Raw genomic sequence first — 12,269 nt, forward strand, 5'->3', positions numbered from 1 at the left:
CTTCCGGTCTCCTCTCTGAAATAGGAATACCATGGTGAGCCTTAAAGAAACCCATTAAGACAAACCAGGTCCAGTCTTCTTTTTAACTGAACTATAAGTTCAGTGATTGTCCTACTATAGTTTTACTTACGCATGACCACAAGTGTGATGGACTCATGCTGTACAAGAAGATACTGAGTCCAGGGATAAAAAAATATTCCCAGGAAGAGCAACAGGACATATCTGAACTTAAAGCAAAGGTGAGGAGCATCAAGCCAAATCCATACCTTCTGTCATCTCTGCTGGGCCTCTGCCCTCCCATAGATATCCATCCCTCTTTACCTATGGCACTGTTATTTGTGGTATTCCCATATTTCTTTATTGGCTTTTCCCTTTGCAAAAGGTTGAAACATTCCTCTTAGTCCCCACCTCTTTTGCCATGACTGGAATGCTGTGCCTCTAAGAAACTGAATTAGACACCTAGGAGTGAATGAGGTTTCTGGGCTGGATGCAGAAGGTTTGGTCCTGGTACCAAACTTCACTAAGGTTTTGAAGAAAGACTTCTTGATTTCCTCTAAAGCAGTGCTACTCAAAATGTGGAGCGGTGCTGGTCTGTGAGTTATTGTTGTCAAACTGTGGTGAGTTTCCAAGAAAGAAGGAAACACTTGTGGTCAGTGACCACAAATATGGTGCTGGTCCTGGATACATTGGAGGAGAAATCTTGCTGGCCTTTCACATCAGATAGTTTAAGAAGCACTGCTCTAAAGTGAGTAAGTGAGTACATTGCTTTGTGCTGTGATGCCTGATGTGGTCTTAATTTAGCCTCTCAATTTCCTTCATGCAACTCTTGGGGAGAACAGGGGACCGACACAGACCAAAGGACTGGCCCATAACTAAAGACAGCAAGTGGCAAGAAATGCAGAATACTTTATCCCACTTTGACCAAACACTAAACATATTAAAGTTTATGTTACAAATTTGTTTCTCAGAATTAGTCTCAAAGATGCTACAAGATCTGTATACTGATACAGACCAACATGGGAATTTCTTTGTATATAGCTCCTAACTACTGAGATATTTGAATGGAGAGATAGCAAGTCTCACTGAGGAGGTGTAGGTAGTCAGAACATGAACGTAGGTGTGCTTTTGTGGCTATGGAAATGGGCAGGTGTGACGTTCATACAATTTTGTTGCATTCTGAAATTGTCATACTTGAGTTCCTCAGTTGCATCTTCAGCAACAAAGAAGAGGAGGGAAAGAAATTAGATGAAGAGATATGTTTTATAGATTTACTTTAGCGAGTCCTTCAGAAGCAACAGTGGAACGTCATAGTGGTCTCACCAACAGATGTATGCCAAAACTTCATATCCTCTATTTTTCTCTTGTCTTAGGGCCAAAACATACTGCAGAAATAATCCATCTTGAGACCACTTTACCTGCCCTGGCTCAATGCTAGGGAATTTTGGGAACTGTAGTTTTGTGAGACATTTAGTCAGTGCTCTGGTGCCACAACAAACTACAGTTCCCAAAATTCCCTGTCACTGAGCCTGGGCATTTAAAGTGGTCTCAAGATGGATTATTTCTGCAGTCTGTTTTGGCCCTTACTCTGATAGATTGTTGCTGTGTGCTTTCGGGTCATTTGTGCTCTAAGGTGTCTCTATCATGGGGTTGTCTTGGCAAGATTTGTTCAAATGGGATTTGCTTTTGCCTTCCTCTGAAGCTGAGATGGCCTGAGTTGCCCAAGGTTAACCAGTGGGTTTCTATGGATGAGTGGGCATTTGAACCCTGGTTTCACAGCACTCAAAACTACTGCCCCATGCTGGTACTTATTTTAGCAAATGTATATTAATTAGTAATAATAAATTTACTGTAAGTAAAATGGTAGCACAAAGCATTCCATCACCACCACCTGAATCATCAGGCTATTTAGACGGACAGAACATAAAACATATTTATTAAAATCTTAAACTCCTATGAATGGAAATATGCAGTAGGCATTTAATATTGTAAGTTTTTGATCTGCGGTCAGAGTTGGTACATTTCTTCCAACTTTGACTCCCACCCCAAATTGCTTTCTACTGCCAACTACGCAGCCCTGGTTTGAGAGTCTTTAAACTCTCTAGATTGAGGAAAGTCATGGTGCCACTCTATTCTGCTTTGGTCGGACCTCACCTAGAATACTGTGTCCAGTTCTGGACACCACAATTCAAGAGGGAGATTGGCAAGCTGGATGGTGACCAAAACGATGAAACATCTAGAGAACCATGGAGCAGTTTAGGAATCTGGGTATGTTTAGCCTGGGGGAAGAGACGATTAAGGGATGCCATGATAGTCATGTTTAAATATTTGAAAAGGTGTCATATTGATGGAGCAAACTTGTTTGCTGCAGCTCCAGAGTACAGGATCTGGAGCAGTGGATTCAAACTACCGGAAAAGAGATTCCATCTAAACATTAGGAAGAACGCCCTGGAACAGTAAAAATGGAAAAGGCTGCCTTGGAGGGTTATGGAGTCTCCTTCTTTTAAACTAAGGCTGGATGACTTTTCTGTTGGAGTGCTTTGGTTGAGAGTTCCTGCATGGCAGGGGGTTGGATTGGATAGCCCTGGTGGTCTCTTCAAACTCTAGGATTCTGCGAAACTTAAACCTCATAGTTACCTGAAGTTCATAGAATCATAGAAGTGTAGAGTTGGAAGATACCCCAAGGGCCATCTAGTCCAACCCCATTCTGCCATGCAGGAACTCTCAATCAAAACATACCCGACAGATGGCCATCCATCCTTAGTTTAAAGACTTCCAAGTTGTTTGCCAAACAATGAACAGCAAACAAGTGGCCTGAATAATCTGGGTCACCCATGCACTTTCTTTTCTTTATAACTTTTTCTATAAAAGAAATATGACATTAGTTAAGTCCCCCTGTTCCATATCTGTCTTCATAGGCGTAAGCACCAGGGTGTTCAGAGGAAGATAACTTGCAAGTGAGTGGCATTGGAGGGAAGGTTTTCCAGTCCACCTGTTTGCAGCAAATGTGAAAAGAGCCACTCTTAAAGAGGCCCTTGTGACGCAGCCCTACAGACATTTCTAATCCCAACTGTTGAATGGGGGATTTTTTCAGTGCGGTTGGCGAAACAGAGAAGGAGGGGGGTGCGGAAGACTGTGTGCTAGTGTGTCTGCTTCACTTCTTTCATTTTGCCCCCATTTGGCATTTTTTTTTCTGTTTGCCTCCAGGGTTGGGGGGTTGGAGAGAGGGAGAAACCTTCAACAAATTAATCGGGCACATGAGCAATTTATTGGACAAAAGCTAGGCTCCTTTGTGAGACACTAATGAATGCACGCCACAATTTTTCCCCTTTCACCCCCTCCTCTCTCTCTCTCTCTCTCTCTCTTTTTTGCCCGCAGAAGCCTTATGGACGCTTGACGCTCTAAATCTTGTTTTCTTTCATTCAGAGAATGACAGCTGGGATTCGGTCGAGATTCAGCAGCTATTGTTGAAGAAGGCAGATTAATGCTATGTGACTAATCATGGAGGGCTTCCCAGAATGCATAACTTACTCCTCTTGCCCTGGTTCTCTCCGTATCCCTCCCCCCTTTTGCACACACCCTTCTTTTCTCTCTCTCTCTCTCTCTCTCCTGGTCATTCTTTCTCTCACTCTTTCTTGTTCTAAAAAGCTCTCTTGTGTCCTCCTGATTTACATTGGATGTACAGATGGCAGTGGAATCTAATTAGGGTTGATGCGTGTGAGCTCTGTCCCAAGGAGAAGAGGAGGAGGAGGAGGGAACGGCAAGGGGCTTTGGCTTGTATGGTGAGGTGTGCGTGTGTGTGCATTGGAGTGTTGGTGGGAAAAGAAGCCTTCCGTGTCTGGAAGAAGTCCTTTGCGGTTAGGGATTCCCTTCTGGTTTTACCAAGCTGGCTTGGAAATCTTAGGAGCCCATCTGTTAGTCATTCAGGGAGTTAAGACTGGTAGGGTAGAAACATCCAAGATCATAAAACCATAAAGATGGAAGAGATCACAAGGGCAGTCCATTCCAACCCCCTGCCTTGCAGGAACACACAAGGTCTTCCACATCAGATAGTTTAAGAAGCACTGCTCTAAAGTGAGCAAGTGAGTACATTGCCATCCAGCCTCTGTTTAAAAACCTCCAAAGAAGGAGACTCCACCACACTCCTCAGGCAACATTTTCAACTGTTGAACAGCTCTTACCATCAGGAAGTTCTTCCTAATGGAGCGTGGATCCATTATTCTGTGTCCTTGCCTCTGGAGCAGCAGGAAAGAAGCTTGCTCCATCTTCAGTGTGATTTCAAATATTTGAGCCAGAACTGGAACTAGACGTGACATATTATCACTTCTAGTTTGCTGCTAATGCACCACTGCAGCCTGCTGGGAAATGGGGGGGGTAATATTGGCCCCCCACTCCCCATAGAGTTGCCAGTACCTGTCCTAAAAGCAGAATTGAGCTTCTGGAAACAATGTATATGAGGATTCTTTGCTGTTATGCTCAATCCATGCATAAAATGCACTTCTTTGTAGCAGCTTTTGCATGGTTTGCAGTGATCCAAAACTCATGCTGTATGCTACTGCTTGGTCACATTTACCTTCAGCAGGAGACATTTGCTTCTGTGCCCTAGAAGGGCCTTTCCTTGGAATGTTATGCATGCTGTGTTTGTGAGCTCAGCCTGGGCACAGCATTTATAAGGCAAGATTGTCTTCCAGCACAATAGCATGTAATGGCAGGACAAAATGTCCAAGGTTGCCGATTCGATCTGAGAAATGTCAGACTGGACATTAGAACTTGGATGAGCTTTTCTAGAGGTGGCATAGTTGTGTGTTTTTTTTAAGTTTCCATACAATTAATGCTATCTTAGAAGCATGAAACTGTAGTATTTTGGTTTATTGAAAATCTCGTTTCTGGTTTCAAAAGGACAAAACAGGCCAATGAGTTGCTTTCCTGTTCACCTTTAGTGACCAGAAATTGCACACAGGTCAGTCTTAGGGGAAACTTTGCAAAACTTTTAGGTAGTATGCCTGTCCCACCTTTACAGATATGTTTATCATATGTGGCCTAAAAAAAAGAAAATAACTACAGTTGCCCCTCCGTTTGTGCGGACTTCAGATTCGTGACCCCCTACTTACTTGTGAGGAGCAAACGGAGGGGGTTTGAATATCTGCAAGCCTAGTTGCATAGAACCAATTCTTTCTCTACAGAGGATCAAGCAAGTGGCTGCTGACAAGCCTGGATCTGACCCAACATAGCAGCTTGGCTGATCAATCTGTGTTATGTCAACCTTGCAAACATATCCTCGCAAACACTCTGGTGTTAAAAGCTAGATAGCAGAGTAACTTACATTTTATATTCCATATGGCATAAATTAAAAAAAATGAAGACTTGAGATTTGGTAAGGATGGTTTTATGCCAGCCATCGCTGATGGTGGCTTCAGTTTTAATATCAATGTGGTTTCTATGGTGGTGAGTGGTTAACTGCTGCTTTGCAGAAATGAGAGCCCTCTCTTGAGATCTAAATATCTCCCCCCCCCCTTTCATATCAGATGAAAAGCTTTCTGTAAGGATCATATAGTCCTTGCAATGATAGGTGCTAATTAAACTTTGGCATGGTAGTGTTTTGGGGTTGGCACCCCCACCACAGATGAAAAGGGGGCTGGTTTGTTTATTTGTTTGTTTTAAGTTGTGGGGACTTGAGATGCCACTTTCCCAGGAACGCCCTTACCCATTCGGTTAGTTAGAAACAGATGGTGGTTATCCAGCATGGGATGACAACTTGGTGTGTTGTACAGTTTATCCTTCTTTGTGTAGGATTCTTTGTAACTTTGGCTTCATGTCCTGTGTGCGATTCAGCCTTGGAGCAAAGCAACCTGGTTACCTGCCCTGCACCTTGCGTGATCGAGAGAATTGGCAGTCAATTTGTTACAGGAGTGAGGGATGTAAAGATTGAATCACAGAAGCATAGAGTTGAAAGAGACCACAATGCTCCATCCTCTTCAATCCTGGGCTTTGTAGTTTTACAATATATTTAGCCTTCTCTGCCAAAGAGTGCTGGTTCCTCACTAAACTATAAATCCCAGGATTCTGTAGGATGGAGCTATGGCAATGGTGTGAAACTGCATTGTCTCTACAGTGTAGATGCAACCTCAGCCACCTCTATGGACAGTTTTGGATTGTAGAGTATTTCAGATTTTGGAATTCCAGACAAGGTATACTTGACCTGTAGTCAGAGGTTTTCACTACTACTTTCCTTAATAGGTAGAACTGATAAGTCAGGTGTGTTTCAAGGCCCAACCCCTGAGATCTAGGGTCGCCCTTTTGAGGGTGATCCTGGTGACGTTGTTAACATGATACATTAAGCACTAACATAATTGCTCAGGACATATCATTCATGTAATAAACCTCAAGTCTAACTGTTTTCTGGAGCTCCAGGGAGTGAGCCCTGGAGCAGTGGTTTCAAACTACAGGAAAAGAGATTCCACCTCAACACTAGGAAAAACTTCCTGACAGTAAGAGCTGTTCAGCAGTGGAAGATGCTGCCTCAGAGTGTGTGGTGTCTCTTTCTTCGGAGGTTTTTAAACAGAGGCTGAATGGACATTTGTTGGGAGTGCTTTGTGTATTCCTGCATGGCAGAATGGGGTTGGACTGGATGCCCTTGGGGTCTCTTCCAACTCTGTGACTCTATGAATGGGTAAATATTTCTGTAGGACTCTGCCGCTAGGCAGATTGGTTCTGGATCCCTTGTTAGTGGTGGCAGAAGAGAGTTCATTTGTATTAATAACCTTGTTAGATACTTTTTTGCATTCACTTTGCAGTTTGAAGCAAGACAAAGAGGTGAAGACTGGGAATGGATTAAGTGAATTTTTCTTTGTTCAATCCTCAGGGCTATTGGGGGTGGCAGGTGGATCACACTTGTACAGTTTGGTTTTCATTGTTTGCTTCTGCACTGCATGAACCTGCTTCCATCTTCCTTCAGCCTAAGCCAAGGAGTTCAGTTCAGTTCAGTTCATCTTAATTATGGTCATAGACTAGTACATAAGCCAGGGAAAGAGGTGCACCCAAACTCAGGCTTCCCATATGTCCAGCAGCAGGGAATTTGATTGCAGTCCAGTGGATACTCTGGGTAGCATTACTTGTGTAGGTTCTCAGAATGAGTTGTGAGGGAAATGGCTGGATCCCATCAGCAAAAGGACCGCTAAGCACCACCTGCTGCATCATTTACCACCAGTAAAGCTTATCTTAGAGCATTTAAATGTGTGTCAGTATTTGGCGCTGAAAGAACTCTTGGGGAGGTCTGGAACTACACCCAGTTCTGGAACAAAACAACTTCTGTGTTTGGAAATTCAGTTATTCAAGCTGTGGGGTTGAATAGAAATAGTGCGTGCGGGGAGGGAACACTTTCCCCAGCTCGCGTTTTTTAACACCTTTGCTAACACTGCTTTGAAGAACACATGGGGATTTAGTCCAACCAAAATGAGTTTTCCAAGCTCTGTTTTGAACTGAAAACAGTCTCTAGTAGCTGTGGAAGGCTGTCACAAGTATTTCCAAGACAGTGCTCTCACTCTACATTTCTTTTCCCTCACCCTGAGGACTGGAAAACAGGGTCCATGTCCTCAAATCTCAGAGCCTTACTTCTCAGCTAACTCTTTTTATTTGACCTAGAAGGAGGCTTGCTTTTCTTCTCCTTCTTTTTCTTTAAAAGCCTCTCTAACAGTCTGTGCCACATTAATGAGATTCGGAAGTGTTGCCATCCAGACCAAAAGGCTTTCCTTGCTTCCTTAGTCTCAGGTTCGCGTTGGGGAAAGTATCCAGGAACAGAGTACAGAGGCAAAAGACTTGAGGCTGAAAGCATCTTGTGGTCGAACCTTAGAAATCTTTGAGGTTGGACTTATTTGTTGTTTGTTTGTTCTTTTCCCAAGCTTCCTGCTGAATAACTGGGATCATTCAGCTCTTGAGTCTATTGTTAGCCTCCTTTAAGGGACGGAAGTCTTCCTCTTTAATATTTTCCCCTCATAGTTTAACCTGCTGCTGTTTCCATGAAATAATACCAAAGGGGTGAGGGAGAGAATAAGGGCTCTCACTGGACAGGAAAAGGGTGCGGCATTAAAATAGCCGGAGGAAGTCTGTAACCTAAGGAACAGCTTAGTGGGAGCCCACTGTGTTGGGTCCTCTTGAAGGAATATGTGGGTTGCCAGGTTCTTGGAAGGAACATCAGTTTGAGCATGGTGTCAGGAAACCCTTAAAGTTAAATAAATAGGCCTAAAACAGACGGTGCTTTTGGAGATGCTGGGATACTTGCTGCCTGGAAGTTTGGCTTATTCAGATGTTCTCCACCAAGTCAATGCAATATTATTCAGATGTTCTCTATCAAGTCATTGCAATAATCTTGACCAAATCCAGTGTCCTTAACATTGTTTCTTCCATGCACATTGCTGTAGTTTGCAGGCTTCCTACTCTGAGGGTTCCCTCTCGGTTGCAGAAAATTCTCTAAGGCTGTCATGAACTTCCAGATTCCCCTTTCAACTTTTCCTGAGCCACCAAAAAGGTGGTTCCTTGAACATTCATCAAAGCAAGCAAATGTCGACACTTTTGAAGTAGGGGTTCTTAGAATAAGATTTAGTGGAACTCCCACCCTAAGCATTACTGTCTGGGACTGTGGTGGGGTTTTTTTTTAGTGTGTTATGAAGACATCACAACTGGAGTCAAATACTTTTCTCAAAAGTAGTCATCCTGAATGATATCACATGCAAGAGGTGTGTCTAAATTTACTTGCTCCTTGGCTAAGTGGTTTGGTGATCTAAACTGCGTATTTTCCCTCGCTTGCTGGCTGGTCCTTTCAGCAGGACTGGACCCAGAACCTTTGGCTTGCAACAAAATGCAAATTGATCGCAGCTCTGATGCTGCTGGGGTACCAGAGTGCCATCTGCCTGTCACCTGGGGGCCGAGTGACCTTTTCGGTGAACCAGGGCTAAACCACAAGGACAGATGTCTCCCCTCTGGCTTCCCCAAACTGTAGCTCTCTTGAAGGTTTTTTGTGCCTCTCTGGTTTTGCAGTGGGAGGAAATGTTCTGTGGTGGCTGAGAGAGAGAGAAAGAGAGAGAGAGAACTTCTGCTATGTAACCAAACTAAAAGGGAACTTGGTAATCCTGTAGATAAGGACCTGCCATCATCTCTTGGTGTTAAGAGAAGCTTTTTATAGCTAGACTTAATGGCAGTCAGATTGAACAGAAATGTGACGTAGTAGTTTGAGCATTGGTTTACAACTCTGGAGACCAGGGTTTGATTGCCATGAAACCACACTGGGTGACCTTGGGCAAGTCACACACTCTCAGCCTCAGAGGAAGGCAATGCAAACCTCCTCTGAACAAACCTTGCCAAGAAAACCCCATAATGGCTTAGCGTTAGGGATGCCATAAGCTGGAAATGACTTGAAGGCACACAACACAGAGACACAATGGCAGTCAGATTGGATGGAAACACTCTTGCCCTGTTGTTGAGTGGTCAAGCTGTTTCTCTTCACCCACACTCCACACCCCAAACTCTCAAGACTGAACGTTGATCCCCAAGTTTGATCCTGAAGTTGCTCTTTCCAACAACCAGCTGGAAAATCCAGTTCAGTCAGTGCTGTGAAAAGGGAACCCACGATCCAAGTCCTTGCATGACCTCAATGGTGACTTTGCAAGAGCCTCTGGGGTGCGCTCCTGGTTTGTATGGAGCTTCTACTTGGCCACAGTTGCAAACAACAACAAAAGCACTAACATGACCACCTTGAGCTGGCTGGGTTGACTAGAGTTGTTCCTATCAGAACTGCAGCATGGCAACTAATCCTCAATTGGGTTATTCTGATCTATCACTTGAAGTACTGGCAGGTTGTGCTGCAACATGCACCATCTGTTTCCATTGACAGGGGTGGCCTAGGAGTGAAGAGAATGAACAACATCTGGAAGACCACACTTCTTTCCACCCCACTCTTTACAATATTTTACAGGGGATTTGCTATTGCATTCTGCTGAGACTGAGAGTGTGTGACTTGCCCAAGGTCTGAGGAGTCTAGGGTGGAGCTTGTTTGGAGCATGGCAAACTTTGTTATCCATCAACCCAAATATGTGTTGTGGATTGAATGTTGGACTAGGAATCTGAAGCCCCATCATCCATGGAAAACCACTGGGTGACCATGGGCAAGTCAGAGAAAGGCAACGGCAAAGGCAAACTCCTCTGATCAAATGTTTGCTTGCAAAACCCTATGAGATGGTCTCCATAAGTCTTGTGAGAGCCCAAATGACACAGTGGTTTAAGTATTGGATTAAGCCTCTGGGAGACCAGGGTTTGAATCTTTGCTTGGCCATTGAAACCCAGTGGGTCACCTTGGGCAAGTCACACTCTCCCAGCCTCAGTGAAAGGCAGTGACAAACCTCCTCTGAAATCAATCTTGCCAAGAACACCAGTTGCCATGGCCAACAGCATAAAAGAAACCAAACAGTGGTATATGCTTGTCTTAATTAATGAGCATTTAATATGATCAGGGCCCTTTTGAACCAGGGTTGTTCAGCATCCCTTTGCCTGCGTTTTCCTTGGGATGGTTCGAGGGTGGACTTTTCCTACCCCTGTAAACATTTGACTCACATTTTCTTTCTTCCTCCCCTGAGCAAAGCGCACTTTTTTTAGATGGCCACCCACTTTGTGGGAAGGAACAGATTTGCGTTTTGTTTTGTCCACAGACTAATGCATCGACTTGTTCGGTCCATTTGCTCATGTTATGGGTTGTCCTCTCCCTCAGGCTACGATGCTGAAAAGTACCTTTCTTGTTGGGTGTGTGTTACTTTTGTTGCTTTCAAGAAACAAACAAACCCTTAAGGTGGTAAGCAAATGATATACGACCTAAAGATGTCTAAAGTTGAGTTAGTGTGCAAAGGGATCTTGCAGCACCAGTGAGACTGACTGTGAAAGAACTTGGAGCATAAGCTTTCCGCTTCCTCAGATGCAAAGACGGGTTAAATATACTTGACTTTAATTATTTTTAAAGGTTAGCAAGAAAATGTTAGTGGTGGTACTAACACTACATTTCTTTTTAAATATAGCATCGTTCTCATCTAAAGGTGAGCCAATGTGGTATAGTGGTTTAATGTTCGTCTAAGACTTGGGGAGACCAGGGTTTCAGTCTCTGCTTGGTTTTGGAAACCCTCTAAGTGATCTTGGGCAAGTCACGCTCTCTCAGCCTGAGAGGGAGGTAATGACAAACCCTCTCTGCCAAGAAAACTCCATGATAGGATTGCCTTAAGGTCACCATAAGTTTGAAATGACTTGAAGGGACCCAACAACCACAATCTGCAAGTATAAATTCATCACAGGTAACTGCATTACTTCTAATTGTTACTTCCAAGCTTTGGCAACCATGACCAATTGTAGCTCTCCGCTAAGGGCCTCATGTCTGATGTTTGAAGCTAAGCAGGGCCAGCACTGGTTAGTACTTGGATGGGAGACTTCCAATGAATACCAGGTGGCGGAGGCTATATTTCAGAGGAGGGAACTGGCAAAACCACCTCTGATTATTCCTTGCCTAGGAAAACCCTATGATAGTCATGGGATCGCCATAAGTCGACAGGTGACTTTAAGGCACACATACATAAATGCTAAGAGATATATACACTTGCCAACTCATAGTCATTCTGTTCTGACTCCATATGTTCCTAAACATGTGATGTATGAATAAACACAATGAACTGCCTAAAGCAGTACTCTTTTCCATGCAGAAGTAGTTTATCTGCATCCCAGGACTGTTGGCATTGCTACTTTAATCCTGCACCCCCATGATTCAACTGGTGTTTCTGGATCTTTTTGGCAGACTGCAGCAGAAGAGAACTTCTCCTTGAGGTGCAACAGTGAAAACATTTTGCAAAGCAGTTACCCAAGGTGTTGCAGCAAAAGCATTACAGAGCATTGTGACGCCACAAAGGCTAACAGATTTATTATGGCATTTCTTTTAATCCTCTATAGCCTGATTCATCATGGGTATGTAGTCCAGAATTTCAGGTCTTACAATTGGTTGGGGAGAGGTTCATAAGTCAGTGAGGTCAGAGGGAACATAAAATGCTGAAAGTACTAAACACAGACAATTAAATGCAAAAACCGTGGTTGACTAAAGCATAAATTGGACGCTACATATCCAGAGCTAAATAGCCAGCTAAGCAGCTTGCCTTTTATTTGTGTTATTTTTTTACTTATGGCAACCTTAAGGCAAATTGAGTACAAGGTATTCTTGGCAACCCCCAGCTTAGTGTAGTGGTTTGAATGTT

General features: G+C 43.7%; 1 protein-coding gene across 1 annotated transcript in view; it reads left to right on the forward strand.

Annotated features, from left to right (window-relative positions):
* The window catches only part of NOTCH1 (notch receptor 1), a 93,156-nt gene that overhangs the window by 9,258 nt on the left and 71,629 nt on the right, over window positions 1-12,269 (forward strand). The gene's annotated exons all lie outside the window — the stretch shown is intronic.

This window comes from Sceloporus occidentalis, unplaced genomic scaffold, assembly GCF_023333645.1.
Source record: "Sceloporus occidentalis isolate IW3139 unplaced genomic scaffold, rSceOcc1.0.p SCAF_8, whole genome shotgun sequence".
NCBI classification, from domain to species: Eukaryota; Metazoa; Chordata; class Lepidosauria; order Squamata; family Phrynosomatidae; genus Sceloporus; species Sceloporus occidentalis.